Below are 17,519 nucleotides of genomic sequence, written 5' to 3' on the forward strand. Positions count from 1 at the left end.
TTTGGGGAAAAGAATAAAATCACCAAAACAGAAGCAGCATTTATATTATATATCAATCGCATTTGGCTTCACAGAAGTGAGAGATGGACACGTGTGGAAACAATGATAAACAGGGTGAAATGCACATCCTCGGTTCCTCTTCTTTCATAAATCCCTTCTAGCCAAAGATTAAGAATCCAATTATGCATGAATGCTTCTGGATGTAATCAATTTCCCTCTCCTGTATCAAGATTCTGCTTCTCTCTCATGGATCAATCCCATCAGCATGCACATGCTTGTTTCTGCTTTCACAAACCCTTCCTTGACCCCATGTTCCCCTTTAGCATCTCCAGGATTTTTTTTTCACGTTGTTGACACTTGCTGTCTGTTCTTCCAAGTTTAAAATGTACGCTTCCCACATTCCTTCTCTGTATTCTGCCAACCACCGTGCCATGGATATCACTCTTGTAAAAATCTCCAGAATACAAATCAATGGGCAAGTTCTATGTCTTAGACTTACTTGGAGGACTGCAGCATCCAACCGGATAAAAGCATCTGGGCAGTAGAGTGGTTTATGTGGGGCTTGAAGCTCCACTCATGGATTGGAATTTCAGTTCTACTGCTTATTCAGACATCGTGCTCAAGCCAACATGACATCTTGGCTCTCCGTGGAAAGTGTTGGTTCCTTCCATTTGGAGCCTTTGCAGTTGTTCTACCTGCTCAGAGTGCTCCTTGTCCAGCTTCTCCCCATCCTTCAGGTCTAGCTCAGGTTTTTCCCTCCTCAAGGAGGACTTCCCTGTTCACCTTTGCATACAAATGTCATTCCCCTGGAGTACCTGTAGGTAGCCCTGAAGGGAGACTCATGGGTGCCCTGACTGTGATGCAGACTGACCCCATGAACTTGACCTAGTACACACACTCATGAACTTCGGTTTCTTCATCTGTAACTCATGTGATGACGATGGCTGCTGCAACAGGTTTCTGTGCGCATCCAGTGAGGTAATGTGGGTACTTACTATTTATTGTTGTTGTTCAGTAGCTAAGTCATGTCTGACTCTGCTACCTCGTGAACTGTAGCTTGCCAGGCTCCTCTGTCCTCCACTACCTCTTGGAGTTTGATTAAGTTCATGGCCAATGAGTATGTGATGCTATATAACCATCTCATCCTCTGCTGCCCCCTTCTCCTCCTGCCTTCAATCTTTCCCCACATTAGAGCCTTTTCCAGTGAGTCAGCTGTTTGCATCAGGTGGTCAAAGAACTGGAAATTCCACTTCAGCAACAATCCTTCCAAAGAATATTCAGGGTTTATTTCCTCAGGATTGACTGGTTTGATCTCCTTACAGTCCAAGGGACTCTCAAGACTCTTCTCCAGCACCACAGTTCAAAAGCATCAGTTCTTTGGTACTCAGCCTTCTTTATGGTCCAGTTCTCACATCTGTACATGATTACAAGGAAAACCATAGCTTGGACTATATAGATCTTTGCAATGTCAGTAATGCTGACCTTTGTAATGTGGGTACTCAGTATAATGCCTGACATACAATGGATGATTGTTTTTAAAACACCCACTCTCACTTTTCCCCTTCCCTGGTATGCTTGAACGATTTGGTGTGATTCAGGATACCCATTTTTCTCATTTAGAAAAAAAAAAAAAATCCAGCTTATTGGAACAGACTTGTCATACCCGATGGGGCAATAAAAGTATTCTCTTTTAAGACAGTCACACTAAGGGCCAGATAGTGGCGAATAGGTCTCCAAAGAAAATGGGAATGAGCTTTTCCTGTGTCTTTTACTAGAAGTGTTATTTAACTTTTATGGGAATGCCACAGAGAAGAGAGCTGTTCCTACTCAGTGAGCTTACAGACAAAATAAAATAAACAGACAAGGAAGGCAGTGGTCCATTTGATGAACCTCCCGAGAAGACACACAGCAATTGGAGAATCAAAATTAACTGGCTGTGTTTATTCACTTCTAACTTCTGCCTGGGTTGAGCTTTCATTTCTGCTTGAGCACATACTGTCTCTGTCTATTAGGCACTTTTTCTGAAAGAAACTCTAGTCCCCAAATTCCCCTGTGTGTTCTCTTTGAACTTCTGATCCAAGCAAGGCGAGGAATACATCTAAGGCAGGGCAGCTCTGCAGTTAAGAAAAAAAACTGTAATCCCATCATTGTAGCTCATCAGTTGACCACTGACTAAGCTAGAGGGATTTGCTTCAGATTTTAAGCTTAATTTCTAAATTGAGGGGGAAAAATGTTACCTGCTACAGAGAATTATGGAAAGGTTTAAATAAGATGATTCATGTCAAAACTTGAAGGTTGCCTGGTCTGGAACGAGCAATGGTTCATCATGAGTGTGACCCCCATCCCCAAGAATCATTTTTTTGTAGCCCTTCCATCATGACCATTACCATTATTAGGAGCAGCACCCAGTGGGCTCTGCCCCTTGCCCAGCCTTGTCACTTAGCTTTCCTGACAGTTGGATGCTCATCTTCATGGAAGATGTCCAAGGGGAGACAGGACAGCCCTTCTCAGAAGTGTGGGTTGGACCATATACTTTTAAAGGCCCCCTCCATCCCTTCAATTCAGTGACAATATAAGTAGAAATGACTGCAACAGATGCACTAGCCATTTACAAATCTGTTTCATGTCTTGGCTTTTTCCTCTGGCTAAATTCTGAACTATCCCTAATGAGCCAAATGACTGTAGGCTCGTGGGAAAAACCTGATATTTTCCTGTTAGAAAAGGGAAAAAGGGAAGGCAGACTGCATCTACTTTAAATTCCATCAGAGCACCAAACAGCTATGATCCTCATTCTTTTGCTAAAAGCAAATAAGAAAGAAACAGTATGTTGATATACATTTTTTACTGCTATTAATAACTAAACCTCCAAACTGTGATGAACTATATTTTATTTTACTCTAATTGCTCCCTTTATAATGGAAATCCTTGCATTGCTTCATTCCCCCAGAATGAGTAGAGCTGGGCCTCTTTGTATGTCTCCTGTGTGGTCCCGGATACTACCTCTACGAGGGTCTGGGGTCCTTGAGCAATAACTGCTGCTCCCTGAGTTATAAAACTCTAACCTCATTTCAGAAATGAGGATTATCATTATTGGGTGAGTTCTCCAGGAAGGGCCTCGTTTGAAAAATCCCTCTCCAACTGATTGAACTCTTTCCTGATTAACAGTGGATAAATATGGAGACTATTACTTAGATACCGCATGCTGGGAGGCAAACATGATAATTATACCTGTCAATCTGCAGAACCCCCTGGTCTCAAATGGAGTGAAATGCTGCCATTTCAATCTAATCTGCAAGAGAGGCGAATGGAGAGGGGATGATCACTATGGAGAAGGCTGAAAGCACCCCAGCTGTCAATATCCACGTGGGAGGCAGCTGATGGTTTGGATGTCATCACATTAGCAATCTCTTCAACAAAAAGGAAGTCTGGCTGCTTTGTGCCTTGAAAAGGAGCAGCGGTTGAAAGCATTAAAATTAGTGTGGTTTTACTGAAGATCATGATGATTTAAAATGTCAGTTCCTTTCCCTAGCACTATCATTTATGATGGAACATAGTGACAACTATCAACAGTCAGAGACTGAGTCTCAAATGAGGGGAATGTACCATTTCAGATGCAACTGAGGAGTCACCAAGGGAGAGGTGTGTTTGGATGTGTGCATGTGAACACTGAGGCATCATCCCCAATGTCACTCTGAATTTTCCTCTCCTAATCCAGAAAGCCAGCCTTGGTCCAAATCTGGGCTGGGAAAGTCAGTGGGAGTCAGTCAGTTCCTGGGAGGAAAAGAAGGACATGCCCAGTAAGACAGTGAAACACTGGCAGCATCCTCAGAGACCCAGTCCCAGAGTAAATGCAGGAGTCTATGGGATGATATTGACGATGATGATGATGACAGCCAACACCTACAAGTCGTCTAGTTTAAAAATCTTATATTTATGCTATTCTTTGAACACGTACAACAGTCTTAAGAATTAGAAAATACTTTAAATCCCACTTTGAGTGTGTGCTCAATAGCTTCAGCCATGTCCAACTCTTTTAGACCCCCCCTATGGGCATCATGCCATAGCCCACCAGGTTCCTCTGTCCATGAGATTTTCCCAGCAAGAATACTGGAGAGAATTGCCACACCCTCCTCCAGGGGAACTTCCCAACCCAGGGATTGAACCCCTGTCTCCTATGTCTCCTTCATTGCAGGCAGATTCTTTACCACTGAGCCACCAGGGGAGCCTTAATCTCACTATATAGATGAGTAATCTGAAGCTCAGGCAGTAAGTAGCTATGCCAAGGTCAAGTGATGATGGGATCTTTGGGAACTAGATACAGAGTTTACAGTCTTACCTTCTAAGTTGAATTCTTCTCAGAGTCATGAATTGGATAAGCACAGAGTAGCAGTTGACTCTTGAATAGGACATGATAAGGGTGATCATTGCAAAAATGCCTGGGGGTAAGACAGGGGTGAAGTTGGGGCTACAGCATGTAAAGACCAAGTGGGTTTCAAAGTATCAAACCCCAGGGAACCAGAACAAAATGCCAGTGGCTCTGAGAAGCCAGTCTAGAGTATGTGTGTGATCATAGAGTCCTAGCATAATCTATTCATCAAGACATGTTGCTAATTTAAAAAAAAAAAATTCCAACACCCTAAATCCCTCCCTGTAAAAGGGGTTTGCATATGCTTTTGTGTCTTCCTGAAATGTTTTTCCCTGGAGAGGCTGTCCCTTCCTATAAAATTAAATATCATCATATTAGCTCAGCAGTCTTCTTCCCTTTTATAGTGCTTAATGCCATGTAAAAGTATTTAATTTCTATTTACATATTTTTGGTCTCTTCCACAAAAATGTAAGTGACCTCAGGGCATAAACTATGTCTCTTTTATTAACTTGTATCTCCAAATCCTAGCACAGGTGAATGGCACATGGAAAAACTAATAATAGCTTTTGTGAATACTTCAGTTCAGTTCAGTTGCTCAGTCGTGTCCGACTCTTTGCGACCCCAGGGAGCACGCCAGGCCTCCCTGTCCATCACCAACTCCCGGAGTTCACTCAGACTCACATCCATTGAATCAGTGATGCCATCCAGCCATCTCATCCTCTGGTGTCTCCTTCTCCTCTTGCCCCCAATCCCTCCCAGAATCAGAGTCTTTACCAATGAGTCAGCTCTTCGCATGAGGTGGCCAAAGTACTGGAGTTTCAGCTTTCGCATCATTACTTCCAAAGGACACTCAGGGCTGATCTCCTTTAGAATGGACTGGTTGGATCTCCTTGCAGTCCAAGGGACTCTCAAGAGTCTTCTCCAATACCACAGTTCAAAAGCATCAATTCTTTGGTGCTCAGCCTTCTTCTCAGTCCAACTCTCACATCCATACATGACCACAGGTAAAACCATAGCCTTGACTAGATGGGCCTTAGTCGGCAAAGTAATGTCTCTGCTTTTGAATATGCTATCTAGGTTGGTCATAACTTTCCTTCCAAGGAGTAAGCGTCTCTTAATTTCATGGTTGCAGTCACCATCTGCAGTGATTTTGGAGCCCCAAAAAATAAAGTCTGACACTGTTTCCATTGTTTCCCCATCTATTTCCCATGAAGTGATGGGACCAGATGCCATGATCTTCGTTTTCTGAATGTTGAGCTTTAAGCCAACTTTTTCACTCTCCTCTTTCACTTTCATCAAGAGGATTTTTATTTCCTCTTCACTTTCTGCCATAAGGGTGGTGTCATCTGCATATCTGAGGTTATTGATATTTCTCCCAGCAATCTTGAGTCCAGCTTGTGATTCATCCAACCCAGTGTTTCTCATGGTGTACTCTGCATATAAGTTAAACAAGCAGGGTGACAATATACAGCCTTGACATACTCCTTTTCCTATTTGGAACCAGTCTGTTGTTCCATGTCCAGTTCTAACTGTTGCTTCCTGACCTGTATACAGCTTTCTCAAGAGGCAGGTCAGGGGGTCTGGTATTCCCATCTCTTTCAGAATTTTCCACAGTTTATTGTGAATACTTACTATGTAGCATATTCTACTAAATAGAGATGTGTATGTATTATGCCCTATATTCTCATAATAGCTTTATATGACAAGTATTTTATTATTTTTTTTACAGGTGATGAAACTGAGTCAGAGAAAAATTAAGTTTTATTGATGTAAGTGGTGGGATTCATATTTGAACATAGGCAAATGAGTTCGAAAGACTACTGCTATTTACCACATTTAATAACCTCAGATATGCAGATGACACCACCCTTATGACAGAAAGTGAAGAGGAACTAAAAAGTCTCTTAATGAAAGTGAAAGTGGAGAGTGAAAAAGTTGGCTTAAAGCTCAACATTCAGAAAACGAAGATCATGGCATCTGGTCCCATCACTTCATGGGAAATAGATGGGGAAACAATGGAAAGGCTATGGTTTTTCCTGTGGTCATGTATGGATGTGGGAGGTGGACTGTGAAGAAAGCTGAGCACCAAAGAATTGATGCTTTTGAACTGTGGTGTTGGAGAAGACTCTTGAGAGTCCCTTGGACTGCAAGGAGATCCAACCAGTCCATTGTAATGGAGATCAGCCCTGGGATTTCTTTGGAGGGAATGATGCTAAAGCTGAAACTCCAGTACTTTGGCCACCTCATGTGAAGAGTTGACTCATTGGAAAAGACTCTGATGCTGGGAAGGATTGGGGGCAGGAGGAGAAGGGGATGACAGAGGATGAGATGGCTGAATGGCATTACTGACTCGTTGGACGTGAGTCTGAGTGAACTCCGGGAGTTGGTGATGGACAGGGAGGCCTGGCGTGCTGCGATTCATAAGGTCACAAACAGTCGAACACGACTGAGAGACTGAACTGAACTGAACCACATTTAAACAGTCTCTTACACAAGCCCTCACTGAGGATTGTTGGATGAATGAATGAATGAACAAATGAATGAACAGGTTGATGCTTGGTCAAGATAATGTCTTCTGAGATCCAGTAGGTGAGAAAGGAACAACAAAAAATTCTAAGGATATTAGCTGTCCATAGCGAAATGATATAGAATTCTGCTTCTTATTTAGATGAAATTGGGGAAGCAGTTTCAAGGTCTCAAGGGCCACATCTCAGACAGAACAAAAGATGATTTTGATGTAGCTGTCTTTTTTCTGCTTTGCACTTTCTAGATGTTTTTCAGCCTCGATCTTCAGAAACCAAGGGAATCCCACTCATGACTGATGCTTGAGTGTGAATATTTTCATCAAATTGAGCAAAGCTGTGAGCATGTTGATTAATCTATCCATTAACCAAGTCAATCACTCAAAAAACTTGTCTGTATCAGATCCTTTATGGGGCAGACCCCAAGACTGAATTAGGTGCACAAGAGATTTCTCAGTGTAATAAATCTCCTCACAGGAACACTCGAAGGACAGAAGTAAGCATAAGCAGAAGGAAGTGGGAAAAGTCTTCACACTATGATGTAGGTCTTGTCCCTATGAAAGAAAGAGGGAAGGAAGACAGATGAAGTGTAAATGTCCTCACATCTGAGAACCAGGTCAATGGGGATTTGTGAGCAAAGATTCCTTATTAGAAGAGTCTGGTATTGGGAAGAAATAGCCCTTCTCTCTAGTAACTCCATTACTTTCACTCATTGGTTGAAAGTCATGACCTCAGATATGTGTTATAGTGGATTTAAAGATAAGGCCTAGAGGCTGGAGACTGGAGGAATTTTTGTAGTGAGTTCTCTTGAAGGGAGCAAGAGGAACAGTACAACTCCATGGCCTCTGCACTACCAACCTTTTACGCTTCACTCATTTACACATCCACATTGTTTTTGTTTGTTTTGTTTTCCTTAATTTTATTAGCATATAGCTGATTTACAATGTGGTGTCAGTTTCTCCTGTACAGCAAAGTGAATCAGTTTATTCATATACATATGCCCACTCTTTTTCTAAGAATCATTTTCCATATGGGTCATTACAGAGTATTGAGTAGAGTTCCCAGTGCTGTACAGCAGGTTCTTGTTAGTTGTATATTTTATATATAGTAGTATTATATGTTAATCTCAATCTCCCAATTTATCCCTCCCTACTGACCCCTTTGTTACCATAAGCTTGTTTTCTACATCTTGACTCTATTTCTCTTTTGCAAATCAGCTTGTTTGTACCACTTTAAATTCCACATGTAAGCAATATCATTTATTTGTCTTTCTCTGTCTGACGTCTGTCTGACTTTGAAGCACTCCCTAATCACTTCACCTGGAAGTAACTTCACCCCCCTCTAAGACTGTAGGAAGTTTTACCTTGTATTTTCCCTTTTCTTATGTCACTTCACAATTTTGTGTTATCATATATGATAAGGTTCATGGTAAGGTGAGGAACTCTGATCTGCAGGCCCATCTCATCAATTATCAGTTGTCAGACACCCATATATCCTGTTCTTTATAGAGAAAGTGTGATAAGAACTTTGGGAAAGGGAAACTGGAGTTGATTTTGTTACCACCTTAACAACCCTTGTCCTTGTTATCCTGAGTAGGTAAACTAAGGAAAGGTCAACTATGTGTGAGTCCTTGGACAGTAGTTCAGGATTGGTCATTGAGGGCATTTTTAAGTTATCTGTGAGATAGTGCCATTTAATGTCCTCTATAGAACTTGTTCTTATTCCTTGGAAGGTAGGATATTACACTGGAAGAACCAGTTTACCTTTAAGGTCTAAAAGGAAGCAGTCATTTTTCAACTAGAATTTCAAAGGCTGATGAAAATAGCCCACATAGATTAAACCTTTCCTGCTTCAAGTTAGGATTGGTTGAGAATTATATAGGTGGTTCAGTGGAGGTAAAAGTTGAAGAAATTAGGCAGGAAGCTGAAGGATTCCTCAGAGTTGAGAAGGGCATGTGTACTAGTTGGTAGTAGCCCACAGGCTTCAAACTCAGCCTTAGTTTGACTTTCTATCCTTAGTTTCCTTGTGCAGATATTGAACTCCTGAGACTAAATGCCTGTCTTCTGCTCAGTTCCCTGATCTGTGCTGTGTTTTCAGGTACCAACCCTACTGGATACTCAGATCTCTCACCTCATTGTGCTGGTGGTTTAGTCCCTATATTGCATCTGACTCATGCGACCCCAGGGACTGTAGCCTGCCAGGCTCCTCTGTCCGTAGGATTCTCCAGGCAAGAATACTGGAGTGGGTGGCCATTTCTTTCTCCAGGGGATCTTCCCGACCCAGGAATCGAACCTGGGTCTCCTGCTTTGCAGGTAGATTCTTGACCTGCTGAGCTATGAGGGAAGCCCTCTCATGACATTAGGGGATTGAGTATTACCCACAGCTGGTTAAAGCTTTAGACTTCCTACCACAAAAGGACCTTGCAGGAATCAGCAATATGTTCCTCCACACTTTTGAGTGAAATTACCCTGATTTTAGCCTCCTACTCTTTACTTCATGGATCTCTGTTATCTTGGATCATGACTGCAGTTAAGGCTCCTTGTCGTACTTCCTGTGTAGCCCAGTGGTTTAGAATCTGCCTGCCAGTGCAGGGGACATGGGTTTGGCTCCTACTCCAGGTAGATTCCCTATGCCTTGGGGCAACTAAGTCCTTGTGTACATCTATTGAGCCCACAGGCCTAGAGCCCATGCACTGCAACTGTGAGGCTGCACACCCTAGAGCCTGTGCTCTGCAATAAAAGAAAGTCCCCACACAGCAAAGGAGACCCAGCACAGCCAAAAGTGAGTAAGTTAATTAATTTAATTTAAAAAAAGACTCCTTGGCTACTATGTCCATACAACTGAATTAAAACTTTTCACCACAACCTAATATTAGGGGAAATGGAATTGTAGGGTGAAAGAGACTGATGTGGGAGCTATTATTAACTTTAAACTTGATGAGTTTCTCTTTTATATGTTTTCATAGAATCATGCCCACTTCATATTTTGTACTCATCACAGTTTTAATTATTCTTTTAATTACTGGGTGACTCCCCCACTATAATGGTCTTATGATCTTAGTTTTTTGAAAGTTGAGTTTTCAGCCAGATTTTTCACTCTCCTCTTTCACTTTCATCAAGAGTCTCTTCAGTTCCTCTTCACTTTCTGCCATAAGGGTGGTGTCATCTGCATATATGAAGTTATTGATATTTCTTCCTGATTTCTTGGCTCCAGTTTCTAATTCATCCAGCCCAGCATTTCACGTGATAGACTCTGCATGTAAGTTAAATAAGCACAGTGACAATATACAGTCTTGAGGTTCTCCTTTCCCAATTTGGAACCAGTCTGTTGTTGCATGTCCGGTTCTAATTGTTGCTTCTTGACCTGCATACAGATTTCTCAGGAGGTAGGTAAAGTGGTCTGGTATCTTCCCATATCTTGAAGAATTTTCCACAGTTTGTTGTGATCTACAAGTCAAAGGCTTTGGTGTAATCAATAAAGCAGAAATGAATGAGAAGCTGCTAAAACATACTAGATATTCTAGAGAATAGAATGCATCTTGGTAGCCTCTGGTTTCTCCTTTGTAAAAAGGTTTCTGAAATGATCTCTCTATGACATCTATCACCTCATCAGAGGCCAGGATATGTTTAGCCTATTGCACTTTCCAGCTTTGTGGCAGACTGTGAGTGTGATCTTTTTTCAGGAGTTTGAAAACAATTTCTAGGCTAGGACTTCTACATCAGCTTGCAAATTACCTTTGTAGCAGAATCTAGGCTTGCCATGTTTCTGACTTTGCCCAGCTTCATTTCTATTTTGAGTCGCATGTTGCACTTGCTCCACACTATTGGTGTGGAGACAACTACTTCTTCTTGCTTTAGAAAGATCTTAATCTAGATTTAAGCATTTGCTCAAAATATAGGCTTTAATAACTGAGTTTAAAAATATAGACTTTCATGACGAAGTTACATAAAGCTTTCCCTGCTTCTAACATGTTGACTGTTGCTCTGTTAATGAAAATGAAGATATGCTCTGCTATACTAGTCAGAGGGTTTGAGTCTAGCTTGTTTCTACATAATCAGTCTTTATTATGACATTGGAAATTTCACTTGTGTCACATTTTTATTTATTTTTATTTTAATATAAATTTATTTATTTTAATTGGAGGCTAATTACTTTACAATGTTGTATTGGTTTAGCTATACATTGACATGAATCTGCCACAGGTGTATGCATGATCCCCATCCTGAACCCTCCCTCTCACCTCCCTCCCCATACCATCCCTCTGGGTCATCCCAGTGCAACAGCCCCAAGCATCCTGTATCATGCATCGAACCTGGACTGGCGATTCATTTCACATATGATATTATACATGTTTCAATGCCATTCTCCCAAATCATCCCACCCTCACCCTCTCCCACAGAGTCCAAAAGACTCTTCTATACATCTGTATCTCTTTTGCTGTCTCGCATACATGGTTGTCGTTATTATCTTTCTAAATTACATATATATGTGTTAGTATACTGTATTAGTGTTTTTCTTTCTGGCTTACTTCACTCTGTATAATTGGCTCCAGTTTTATCCACCTCATTAGAACTAATTCAAATGTATTCTTTTTAATGGCTAAGTAATACTTCATTGTGTATATGTACCACAGCTTTCTTATCCATTCATCTGCTGATGGACATTTAAGTTGCTTCCATGTCCTGGCTATTATAAACAGTGCTGTGATGAACATTGGGGTACACGTGTCTCTTTCAATTCTGGTTTCCTTGGTGTGTATGCCCAACAGTGGGATTGCTGGCTCCTAAGGCAGTTCTATTTCCAGTTTTTTAAGAAATCTCCACACTATTCTCCATAGTGGCTGTACTAGTTTGCATTCCCACCAACAGTGTAAGAGGGTTGCCTTTTCTCTACACCCTCTCCAGCATTTATTGCTTGTAGACTTTTGAATAGCAGCCATCCTGACGGGTGTGAAATGGTACTCATTGTGGTTTTGATTTGCATTTCTCTGATAATGAGTGATGTTGAGCATCTTTTCATGTGTTTGTATCCATCCATATGTCTTCTTTGGAGAAATGTCTGTTTAGTTCTTCAGCCCATTTTTTGATTGGGTCATTTATTTTTCTGGAATTGAGCTGCAGGAGTTGCTTATATATTTTTGAGATTAATTCTTTGTCCGTTGCTTCATTTGCTATTATTTTCTCCTATTCTGAAGGCTGTCTTTTCACCTTTCTTATAGTTTCCTTTGCTGTGCAGAAGGTTTGATTTTAATTAGGTTCCATTTGTTTACTTTTGCTTTTACTTCCAATATTCTGGGAGGTGGGTCATAGAGGACCCTGCTGTGACTTATGTTGGAGAGTGTTTTGCCTATGTTCTCCTCTAGGAGTTTTATAGTTTCTGGTCTTACATTTAGATCTTTAATCCATTTTGAGTTTATTTTTGTGTATGGTGTTAGAAAGTGTTCTAGTTTCATTCTTTTACAAGTGTTGACCAGTTTTCCCAGCACCACTTGTTAAAGAGATTGTCTTTTCTCCATTGTATATTCTTGCCTCCTTTGTCAAAGATAAGGTGTCCATAGGTGCATGGATTAATCTCTGGGCTTTCTATTTTGTTCCATGATCTATATTCCTGTCTTTGTGCCAGTACCGTACTGGTGACTGTGGCTTTGTAGTAGAGCCTGAAGTGAGGCAGGTTGATTCCTCCAGTTCCATTCTTCTTTCTCAAGATTGCTTTGGCTATTCGAGGTTTTTTTGTATTTCCATACAAATTGTGAAATTATTTGTTCTAGCTTTGTGAAAAATACCGTTGGTAGCTTGATAGGGATTGCACTGAATCTATAGATTGCTTTGGGTAGTACACTCATTTTCACTATATTGATTCTTGTGATCCATGAACTCGGTATATTTCTCCATCTATTAGTGTCCTCTTTGATTTCTTTCACCAGTGTTTTATAGTTTTCTATATACAGGTCTTTTGTTCCTTTAGGTAGATATATTCCTAAGTATTTTATTCTTTTTGTTGCAATGGTGAATGGAATTGTTTCTTTAATTTCTCTTTCTATTTTCTCATTATTAGTGTATAGGAATGCAAGGGATTTTTGTGTGTTGATTTTATATCCTGCAACTTTACTATATTCATTGATTAGCTCTAGTAATTTTCTGGTGGAGTCTTTAGGGTTTTCTATGTAGAGGACCATGTCGTCTGCAAACAGTGAGAGTTTTACTTCTTCTTTTCCAATTTGGATTCCTTTTATTTCTTTTTCTGCTCTGATTGCTGTGGCCAAAACTTCCAAAACTATGTTGAATAGTAGTGGTGAGAGTGGGCACCCTTGTCTTGTTCCTGACTTTAGGGGAAATGCTTTCAATTTTTCACCATTGAGGATAATTTTTGCTGTGGGTTTGTCATATATAGCTTTTATTATGTTGAAGTATATTCCTTCTATTCCTGCTTTCTGGAGAGTTTTTATCATAAATGGATGTTGAATTTTGCCAAAGGTGTTCTCTGCATCTATTGAGATAATCATATGCCTTTATTTTTCAATTTGTTAATGTGGTGTATTACATTGATTGATTTGTGTATATTGAAAATCCTTGCATCCCTGGGATAAAGCCCACTTGGTCATGATGTATGATCTTTTTAATATGTTGTTGGATTCTCATTGCTATATTTTGTTAAGGATTTTTGCATCTATGTTCATCAGTGATATTGGCCTGTAGTTTTATTTTTTGTGACATCTCTGTCAGGTTTTGGCATTCTGTTGTGGCCTCATAGAATGAGTTTGGAAGTTCACCTTCCTCTGCAATTTTGTGGAAGAGTTTGAGTAGGATAGGTGTTAGCTGTTTTCTAAATTTTTGGTAGAATTCAGCTGTGAAGCTGTCTGGACCTGGGCTTTGGTTTGCTGAAGTTTTCTGATTACAGTTTCAATTTCTGTGCTTGTGATGGGTCTGTTAAGATTTCCTATTTCTTCCTGGTTAAAGTCTTTTAATTCTGAAATGATTTAATATAGAAGTTGCAAAAATAGTGTAGGTCCTCATCACTTGGCTTCCTTAAGTGATAATGTCTTCCATAACTATGGTAACATTGGCACCATACTAGGAACTAAGCCACAGACCATATTCAGAATTTGCTAGTTTTTGCCTGCACTCGTGTGTGTGTGTGTGTGTGTGTGTGTGTGTGTGTGCTTCTGACTTTTCAGAACTTGGACAGATCTGTATAACCACCGAAACAATCCAGATTCAGCACAATTCCATCACCACATAGGAAATCCCCAATGTTCCCACTTAACAGTTATGCCCTTGCTCTAACCCCTCACAACCACTCATCTGTTGCCCAGTTCTAATTTTGTCTCCTTGAGAATAGTAAATTAACATAATCATAAAGTATGCAGCATTCTGAGATAGGAAGAAGAGCCATCTAAGCTGATTTGCTCCTCTTTCACACTTAGTAGTATTCCATTGTATAGATTTATGAGAGTTTGTTTAACCAAATGCCCTCTGAAGGACATTTAGGTCATTTACAGATTTTGGCTATGACAAATGAAGCTGTTATTTGTATTTTTTATAAATGAAGTTGAACTTTTGTGACAAGATTTACATGCAAAACTTTTCATTCCTCTGTGGTTAATAGTATTAACTGGAATTGCTTGACCATATAAGAAGCATATTCTTAACTTTATGAAGCTCTGAAAAACTGATTTCCCAGATAGTTATAGCACTTTGTATTCTCATCAGTAATGTATAAATGATCAGATGGCTCCTCACCTATAACAGAACTTGGTATTATCTTTTTTTTTCTTTAATTTTAGCAATTTTTAAAATAGGTGTGCCCCATCTGTAAGCAGTCACTGTTTTCAAGAGTCTGAGATAAAATATATTTCTTTATTTGGCAGAGTTATAACACTTCCAGTGTTATAGCTATGGTAGAGAAAGTTAATGGTTTCATACCAAATGTCATATGGCTATCACAGGCACTCTGTAAACTATAAAACATTGCATCAATAGCAGGTGTTCTTATTTTAGCATTTATTAGAGACATTTAGGGAGAAATGAGAAGGTAAGTGGAGACAGTAGTCCTTGAGTGTCATGGATGGGCTAAGTTCTTATGTAGACAACAAGAATTCATCAGGAAAGTAGTATAAACCTTTGGAATCTCCCCATAGTGGCATTGTGGACCATGAAATAAATGAAAAGGATGATAGAGTAAAGACTAGGGAAGCAGCTTTAGGAAAACTTCATAAAATTTGTACAAATTGTGGAGGGAATGGAAAGGAAGAGAAAAGATAGGATAGAGCATATTGTGAAAGAAGAAACTGTCAACAACAGAACAATGAACTTTAGGATGTTAAGATTATGAAAATAGAAATTAAAAAGTCCGAGTTGAAAGCAGACTTGGTCTGCACAGAGTGGTTGTGACAGATAATCTCAACAGCACTATGAATTCGTGGCTGTGCTGTCTTATTTGGATTCCATCATCCTCACACTATCCCATAACACAGGGAAAATCAGCTGTGTCTACAGATAAAGAAATTGAAGGTCAGAGAGGTTAGGAACCTGCCTGAGAACAGACAGTGAGCAGAATTTTGTTTCCTACAATGAAATGGGACATAATAATATCAATATGATTCTTAAAATATTTAAATAAGATCATATCTCTAATGTTTTAAGGGCCATATAAATGTTATCTGGATTTGTTTTGTCAATAACTTTTCTCTAAAGGTTGACTTAACCAAAATAAACAAAATTTTAATGATAGGCACCTTTTTTCTTATACAGAAAATAGAGTTTATTATCCCTTAAATGCATTTGATACCCAACGTAAAAGCTCTTTGGGTTTAATTTCATGATCTTTCATCAGAACCTTTAATTTAAAAAATGAATATGATGCAGAGTTCAGAAATCTTTTAATTTTCCATCAATTATGCATGCATATACCCATGCATATGAGCAAATACTGCAGGACCAAAATAGTATTTTATCCCCATTTTTCTAAAGAATGTCAAGAATGATAAATTTGAATATTTGCAGTAAACAGTGAAATGTCAGAAGCATTACTTCTGCAAGACATTGTCTCACTGTCAGCTCTTTGTAATCTGTTTAATTTTTATTGAGAAAAAGCAACAATCACAAATCAGCCTTCTTGTGTCCTTTGAATTCTTATGGCTGCAAATGAGGCTTCCAGCCGCTTCAGTTTCATTTTGCAAAGGCCCCATGTTGAATCATTAATTACCTAAGAAGGTACTGCATTCTCATCTCCTTCTGGTAGGAAAAAAATATAAATCAGATTAGAACCTGGGGCTGTGAAGTCATTTTTTTCTTAAAATGCCATCTGCCAGGTTCCACTTCAGAACATCCAGAAATCATTAAAGGTGAGGAAAGGAGGGAAGGGGGAGGGTGATGATACACCACAGCATCAGGGTTTTTGTCTTAGTGGTATGTGTTGTCCCAGCTTTGCGGCCTGTCCCACCCCTCAATCCCAACCTTGGATTAATGACGCAGCCTCCTTACTCATCTCCCTGTCGTCAGTTCTACCCATCCATCAGTCTGGGTGGTCACTCTGTAATGCCCATCTGATCATGCTTATTTCCTGCTCCTAGGCTCTCAAAAGTCTTTTCATCCCTGTGATAAAGCCAGGGCTTCCTGGAAGACCCACAAAGCCATTGATTTCCAACCCTGTTTGTGCTTCTGTGTCCTCATCTTGCAACATTATCCACCTGATACACCATACTACCGTGTTGACCTTTTGAAGTCACCTTATTCTGATTTTGTTGTTTTGGTAGTCTCTAATGGAGGCAAAGTTTGGAAATTGGTTTGCATTCTACATCCTCTAAGTCTTCTCTCTGACCACCAGTCACCATGACTCAATTGCCACATCCAGCAGACTGGAAATGATGCCTTACAAACGAGTTTCAATAACCTTTAATAATCTCATGTTAGAGTTGTCTTTTGCCTTGTTTTCATCTTCTAACAGATTAAAGATGCTTAAGAGCAAAGATCATGTTATGATTGCCAGCACAGGTGTAGTCCCAATATGGGGACTGCCAGGAAATAAATGTCATATGGGTGGCAGGAAAGAAGTGTCATCTATGAAGGTATTTGAAATGAAAAAAAAAAAGAGAGAGAGAGAGAGAGAAGGAGGAAGAAAGGAAAAGTAGAAGAAAATAAAGGGCTAAATAGAGGAGTGTGGTATGAAGTGTAGTAGACTAGATGACCAATTAGTAAACTCTTTGTGCCTACATTTCTGCATCTGTAATATAAGAGCTTAAAGAAGCCCTAGGGTGTATTTTAATTTGAAAATACTGATTCCATGACTCCATGTCACCAGTCCCAGGGTGATTTTAGCAATAGGAAAAGTCAGGACTTCTGCTGAAACTGGACATACCTATCCCAATCCACAAGCTCAGGAACTGCCTTGACACACAGACTTCATTTAAGTTTTCCCTGGTCAAAGAATCTTTGTAAAAATCTGTGAGCTAATGCTAGCATCCTGAATACTCTACATTTGTCAGTGTTGTCAAACACAATCTAAGCACTTCCAGGTCTTTAAATACTCTGACAGTCTGAGCAACTGAACTCACACCTGGGAAAGATTGGGACCCCCTTGGAGCTAGACACAATGCCATATTTATGCATTCAACAAATATGTATTAAGAATCT

This window comes from Oryx dammah, unplaced genomic scaffold, assembly GCF_014754425.2.
Source record: "Oryx dammah isolate SB20612 unplaced genomic scaffold, SCBI_Odam_1.1 HiC_scaffold_3, whole genome shotgun sequence".
Taxonomy (NCBI): domain Eukaryota; kingdom Metazoa; phylum Chordata; class Mammalia; order Artiodactyla; family Bovidae; genus Oryx; species Oryx dammah.